At 41.4% G+C, this 5,985-nt stretch overlaps 1 pseudogene; it reads right to left on the bottom strand.

Moving 5' to 3' along the window:
• Nucleotides 3,129-4,352, bottom strand: Gm5839 (predicted gene 5839; annotated as a pseudogene).

Genomic DNA, 5,985 nt, shown 5'->3' with positions numbered 1-5,985 from the left:
ATTAAAATTATCTTCTTTTTTTTAAACAAAAAGGAATATACAGACTGAGACAAAGAAGATACAGACTAGACAACTATCAGAACCCAGAGCGTGAAGTGGCCTTCTCCAATTAGGCAATATACCACTTCCTCTGAAGTTCAAGATTTGTAATAGTTTACAGCTGTCAAAATACACTCTTGTTTGGTCATATCAAAAAGTGTTTGTGGCATGGAGACTCTTTGTCACTGTTGGTCCTTGGGGGAACAAGTATATGAAACAATTTAAGATCCTAGTTTAAAATCGTATAGAGGATAAAGCAAGGATACTTTGGTCTGACATTTCTGTGTGTAAGTATAAAACTTTTCCTTCTTATCATTCTTAGAAACAACCCATTCTCCTGTTTTGGAGTCCACAGAACTGTCACATTTGGAGATAACAGACAGAAGATAGAGACTGAGTGTCCTGAACTCAGTAGCTTCCCGAAAGGGCTCTGCTCATGACTTTCTTTAGCACCACTTGTAGGTGTAACCTAAAGACTGGCCCACTTTTATCAGTTTTCTTTACATTGGTTTGCACTTACTTTAGCAAGAGAGTGCACTTTTCCTTGAATGCTTTGACATTGACCTAATCTCCTGTCCCACAGGCCAGCAAGTCCTCTGCTGTAAATTTTGCTAGTGAGCAAACATTGCTTACTTATTTTTCTGTTCTCTATAAACATGTACTTCTGAGGAAGGCCCAGAGGCAGGTTTTCTTTGGGTATAGAATTAAAATAAACAGAAACTGGCAGTTGTTACCAAATGCCTGGCTAGAGGAATCAACCAATTTTCAAGCATGTAAAAGATATTTTAGATTTGATTGAGAAAAAAAAAAACTCTATTTAGGATTTTTGCCCTCCATGTCTCTACCCACAATGCTCTCAAATATTCCTGTTGGCATAACACAGGGCCCAATAGGTGAGCTGTGTGCCTGACTGGCCAGGTGCAAGTATTCATCATAAATCCCTTAGACCTCTGGATTTAGAATGGAAGGGCTATTGGTCAATATGTTTTTTATATCCTTGTGTCTGAACCCTTACTCAAAATACCCTTGAATTATTATTATTATTATTATTATTATTATTATTATTATTATTTACATTAGAACTAGTGGTCATGCACTCTTCCTGAGAAGTTAGTTTTGATGTCATCCATATCCCAGAAGAGAGTTAAATGCCATTATAATACAAGTGCTAAATGTCGATGGTAGCATCAGATATTTCTCAGTGGTTGTCAGAATGATGGCACTATATGCTGTGTAAGTAAAACAGATTTGGTAGAATAGTTTCAATTATGTACCCCAAAAAAGATTTTGTACCGAATGCAGTCTCATCAAATGCAGTTCACTGAGTCTGAAAGCAGGGTGGAAATGTAGTGGAACCAGGAATTGCAGACCATGTAATTTGAAAATGTTCATCATCTAATATATTTTGAAGGTTCTAGACAGGGGCCAGCCTTGTCAAATAAGTTACCATAAAATAAATCATATCTTACTAAGCATAGGGGAGGCAGATTATCACTGCTGTGTTTTGGGTAAAGTGAAATTAAAAAGCACAATGTACTCTAGGGGAGAATATTGTAATTAAGGCAATCTTTTAATAGGGGATTTTTTCCCCAATACAATCAGAAGAAAAGATACAGACATAACAGAATATTTTCTCATTTTATTTTTTACTTTGATCTTATAAATAGCTTTTCTAATTTCAAAAGATGGTTTCAGTAACTTATTCATCTCACAGATATTTGTTAGTGTTCTAAGGCAGTGTGTCTTCTATAGAACATATTAACAATAGCATGTTAGTAGTCATAATATTAAAAAAAGAAACCAACTAAACCCCTTAGTAAATGGTTCCTTTCTTGATAATACCATGAGCTGAGTGAGTTTAATGGCTCTATACAAAAGATGTGAATTAAAAGTATGCCTTATCAAAGCACACCTTCACAGGGATATCAGAGGAGTGCTCATAGGCACAGTTTTGCCTTCCAGGTTGGTGTCTACTGTTTAGCTTTGCTTCATCTTCAGTTAGGAAACCAAATGAAAAGATATTCAATTTCCAAAGAGTAGAATTCTTTGTCCTTATGGGGACACTCTCCAGATGTTAGCTCAATGGGCTGGTGTTTCCCAGTACATCTATTCCCTCAGTGTAGTTATATAAGCTGAGTTTGGAGAGAGAGAGAGAGAGAGAGAGAGAGAGAGAGAGAGAGAGAGAGAGAGAGAGAGAGAGAGAGAGAGAGAGAGACCTTTTCATCTCTCTATACACAGAACAATTAAAATAGTGGAAAATTCCTCACATTGTAATTTTGACCAAAAAAAAAAAAAAACTTACATATTTTTATTATGTCAAAGCCCAGGATTTGCTATATTTCAGCATTGGTGGAGAGGAGAGCTGCTTCCTCTCAGTAAGAAGATATTCCCTATGTTCACCAGAAGAGACAAAGTGGACACTGTTGAGAGGAAATCAGTGACACAGTGCTATGTAAGAATCTCTTAATCACACTTACCATTCAATGCATAATCCTGCTTTTTATCTTCCTTAATTTTATTTATTGTTATCCCTTAGACACCTGCCTTTCTTCTTATGAGGGACAAAATGGGTGAATCTATGTGGGAAGAAATCGAGGAGGAATAAAGGCAAGGGAACCCAGAATTGGGATATATTATATGATGAAAAATACTTCCAATAAAAGGGAAAAAAGTTTCCCAAATACTAGCAATCTAACTGAAAAAAAATCCTGAAGCTACATACCAAAATATACAGAAATACATTATGTGCAACCTGGTCTATGTTGATACTGCTCCTAGTTTTGAAAACACTAGAAAGCAGAGAAGGCAGGCATACAGCATGGAAAAACTGACAGAAACATACAAGAAGAACACAATGGTGGTAAGCTCTCCAGCCAGACAAACATGATTTCCAGGAGACATTTATAAACTAAGAAAGATAATGGAGCTAATATTTGCATGAGAAAATTTTCAAGAAGAAACGCTATAAGTACAAACAGAGAAACATTAGGAGAAATATCAAAGGCAAGTAGGGGAAAATGACACTTCCCTGCCTTATTTATGTATCTGAAATCGAAAGTGTGTTAGTGATTTTCTTTTCTGGGTGGGCAGGTGCAGAAAAGTTTATTGATGGTATTCAAGAGAGTAGGGAGGGGTGCCTAGGCCCCTCCTGTTACCATGGGCATCTGGGATGGAAATTGTGAGGGAGATGCTCAGTGTTGGGGCTGAGTTGGGACAGGGACTCCTCAGCAATGGAGGGCCTCTCTCTTGCTCTCACTGTCCTTGCTGGGGTGGATGGTCCAGGGTTCCTTACTCCTTGAAGGCCATGTAGGCCATGAGGTCCATCACCCTGTTGCTGTAGCCAAATTCATGGTTGTACCAGGAAATGAGCTTTACAAAGTTGTCATTGAGAGCAATTACAGCCCCAGCATCAAAGGTGGAAGAATGGGACTTGCTGTTGAAGTTAAAGGAGACAACCTAGTCCTCAGTGTAGCCCAGGATGCCTGTCAGTGGGTCCTCAGATGCCTACTTCACCACCTTCTTTGATGTTTTCATACTTGACAGGTTTCTCCAGGTGGCATGTCAGATCCACAATGGATACATCGGAGGTAGGAACACAGAAGGCCATGCCAGTGAGCTTCCCGTCCAGCTCTGAAATGACCTTGCCCACAGCCTTCACAGCACCAGTAGATGCAGGGATGATGTTTTGGGAAGCCCACACCCATCATGCCACAGCTTTCTGAGGGGCCATCCACAGTCTTCTGAGTGGCAGTAATGGCATGAACTGTGGTCACAAGCCCTTCCACAATGCTAAAGTTGTCATGGATGACCTTGGCCAGCAGGGCTCTGCAGATGGTAGTGCAGGATGCATTGCTGACAGTCTTGAGTGAGTTGTCATATTTCTCGTGGTTCACACCCATCACAAACATGGGGGCATCAGCAGGAGGGGTGGAGATGATGATCCTTTTGGCCCCATCCTTCAAGTGGGCCCTGGCCTTCTCTATGGTGGTGAAGACACCAGTTGACTCCACAACATACTAAACACCAGCATCAACCCATTTGATGTTAGCAGGGTCTCGCTCCTGTAAGATGGTGATGGGCTTCCCATTGATGACAAGCTTCCCATTCTCAGCATTGACTGTGCCGTTGAGTTTGCCGTGGGTGGAGTCAGACTGGAACATATAGACCATGTAGCTGAGGTCAATGAAGGGGTTGTTGATGGCAACAATCTCCATTTAGCCAAGTGGTGGGCAGATGGCAGCCCTGGTAACCAGGTGCCCAATACGGCCAAATTCGTTCACATCGACCTTCACTATTTTGGTTCCTGGACGAGGCTGGCACTGCTCAAGAAGATACGGCTGTCTCTGGAACAGGGAGGAGCAGAGAGCGTTATTTTCAAGTTTACAACATAAAGTTGAATTAATAATAATGGGAATCAGGAACCAAAAGGGGAAAACAAATTTTAAACCTGACATATATTGCAAGAAGTAACCTTTTTGCATCCCAAGGAACCAAGTGCCAGCATCCACATATTCTTGCTAACTCTGCTTCTGGAAGTCCTGTTGAAGGTAGAGAATAGGTGTGAAGAGATCATGCTTTGCATCTTTATTATTATTATTATTATTATTATTATTATTATTATTATTATTATTATACTCCAGATTTAATCACCTTCCCGGTTCACCCTCAGACTGTTCAAAAACCCATACCTCCTCCCCACCCTCCTGTATCCACGAGGATGTCCTCCCCTCATCTACCCCGCCCCCCCACACCTGACACCACCAGACCTCTAAACTCCCTGGGACATCCAGTCTCTTGAGAGTCAGGGGACCAGGTTAACTGAGACTGTTGGTCTCCTTCTGGGTCTCCATCCTCAGCTTCTTCCAGTTTTCCCTAATACAGTTACAAGTGTCAGCAGCTTCTGTCCATTGGTTGGGTACAAATATCTGCATCTGACTCTTTCAGCTGCTTGTTGGGTCTTTCAGAGTTCAGACATGCATGATAGGTGCTTTTTTAGTGAGCACCCATGGTCTTATCAGTTGTATCAGGCCTTGGGCCCTCCCCTTGAGCTGGATCCCACTTTGGGCCTGTCCTTGGATTTTCTTTTCCTCAGGCTCTTCTCCATTTCCATCCCTGTAGTTCTTTCAGACAGGAATAGTTATGGGTCAGAGTTTGACTGTGGAATGGCAACTCCCGCCCTCACTTGATGCCCTGTCTTCTTGCTGGAGGTGTGCTCTATAAGTTCCCTCTCCCTCCTGTCTGGCATTTCATCTAAGAAACCTCCCTTTGAGTCCTGAGAGTCTCTCAACTCCCAGGTCTCTGGTGCATTCTGGAGGCTCCCCAAAACCTCCTACCTCCCAAGAAGGTTGTCTGTTTCTATTCTTTCTGCTGGCCCACAGGACTTCAGAACTTTCCCCTCACTCAATACCAGATCAGCTTCTCCTCTTCACCCCAAACATCCTGTCTACTTTCCCTCCCAGGTCCCTCCCTCCCTCCCAGGTCCCTCCCTCCCTCCCCACTTGTGATTGCTTTCTTCTCCCTCCCAAGTGGACCAAGGCATCCTCACTTGGGCCCTTGAGCTCACTGATCTTTTTTAGTTCTGTGGACTGTATCTTGGATATTCTGTACTTTTTTTTCTTTTTTCTTTTTTCTTTTCTTTTCTTTTCTTTCTTTTTTTTTTCTGGCTAATATCTACTTAATAGTGAGTACATGCCATACCATGAATGTCCTTTTGGGTCTGAGTTACCTCAATCAGGATGATATAAGCTAATGCTGTTTAACATTTTTTCTTCTCCATATTCTCCACTTGTAATTTTTTTCTTGTACATTGACTTTTTTCCTTTTTTTTTTACTAATTTTTTTCTTTGTTTACATTTCAAGTGTTATCCCATTTCCCAGTTTCTGCCTTAGAATCTCCCTAACTCATCCTCCCTCCCCCTGCTTGTATGAGGGTGTTCCCACACCCAC

This window comes from Mus musculus, chromosome 18 (genome assembly GCF_000001635.26).
Source record: "Mus musculus strain C57BL/6J chromosome 18, GRCm38.p6 C57BL/6J".
In the NCBI taxonomy this organism is placed as follows: domain Eukaryota; kingdom Metazoa; phylum Chordata; class Mammalia; order Rodentia; family Muridae; genus Mus; species Mus musculus.
The sequence above is the reverse complement of the archived record's forward strand: the minus strand, read 5'-3'. Positions and strand labels throughout refer to the sequence as shown.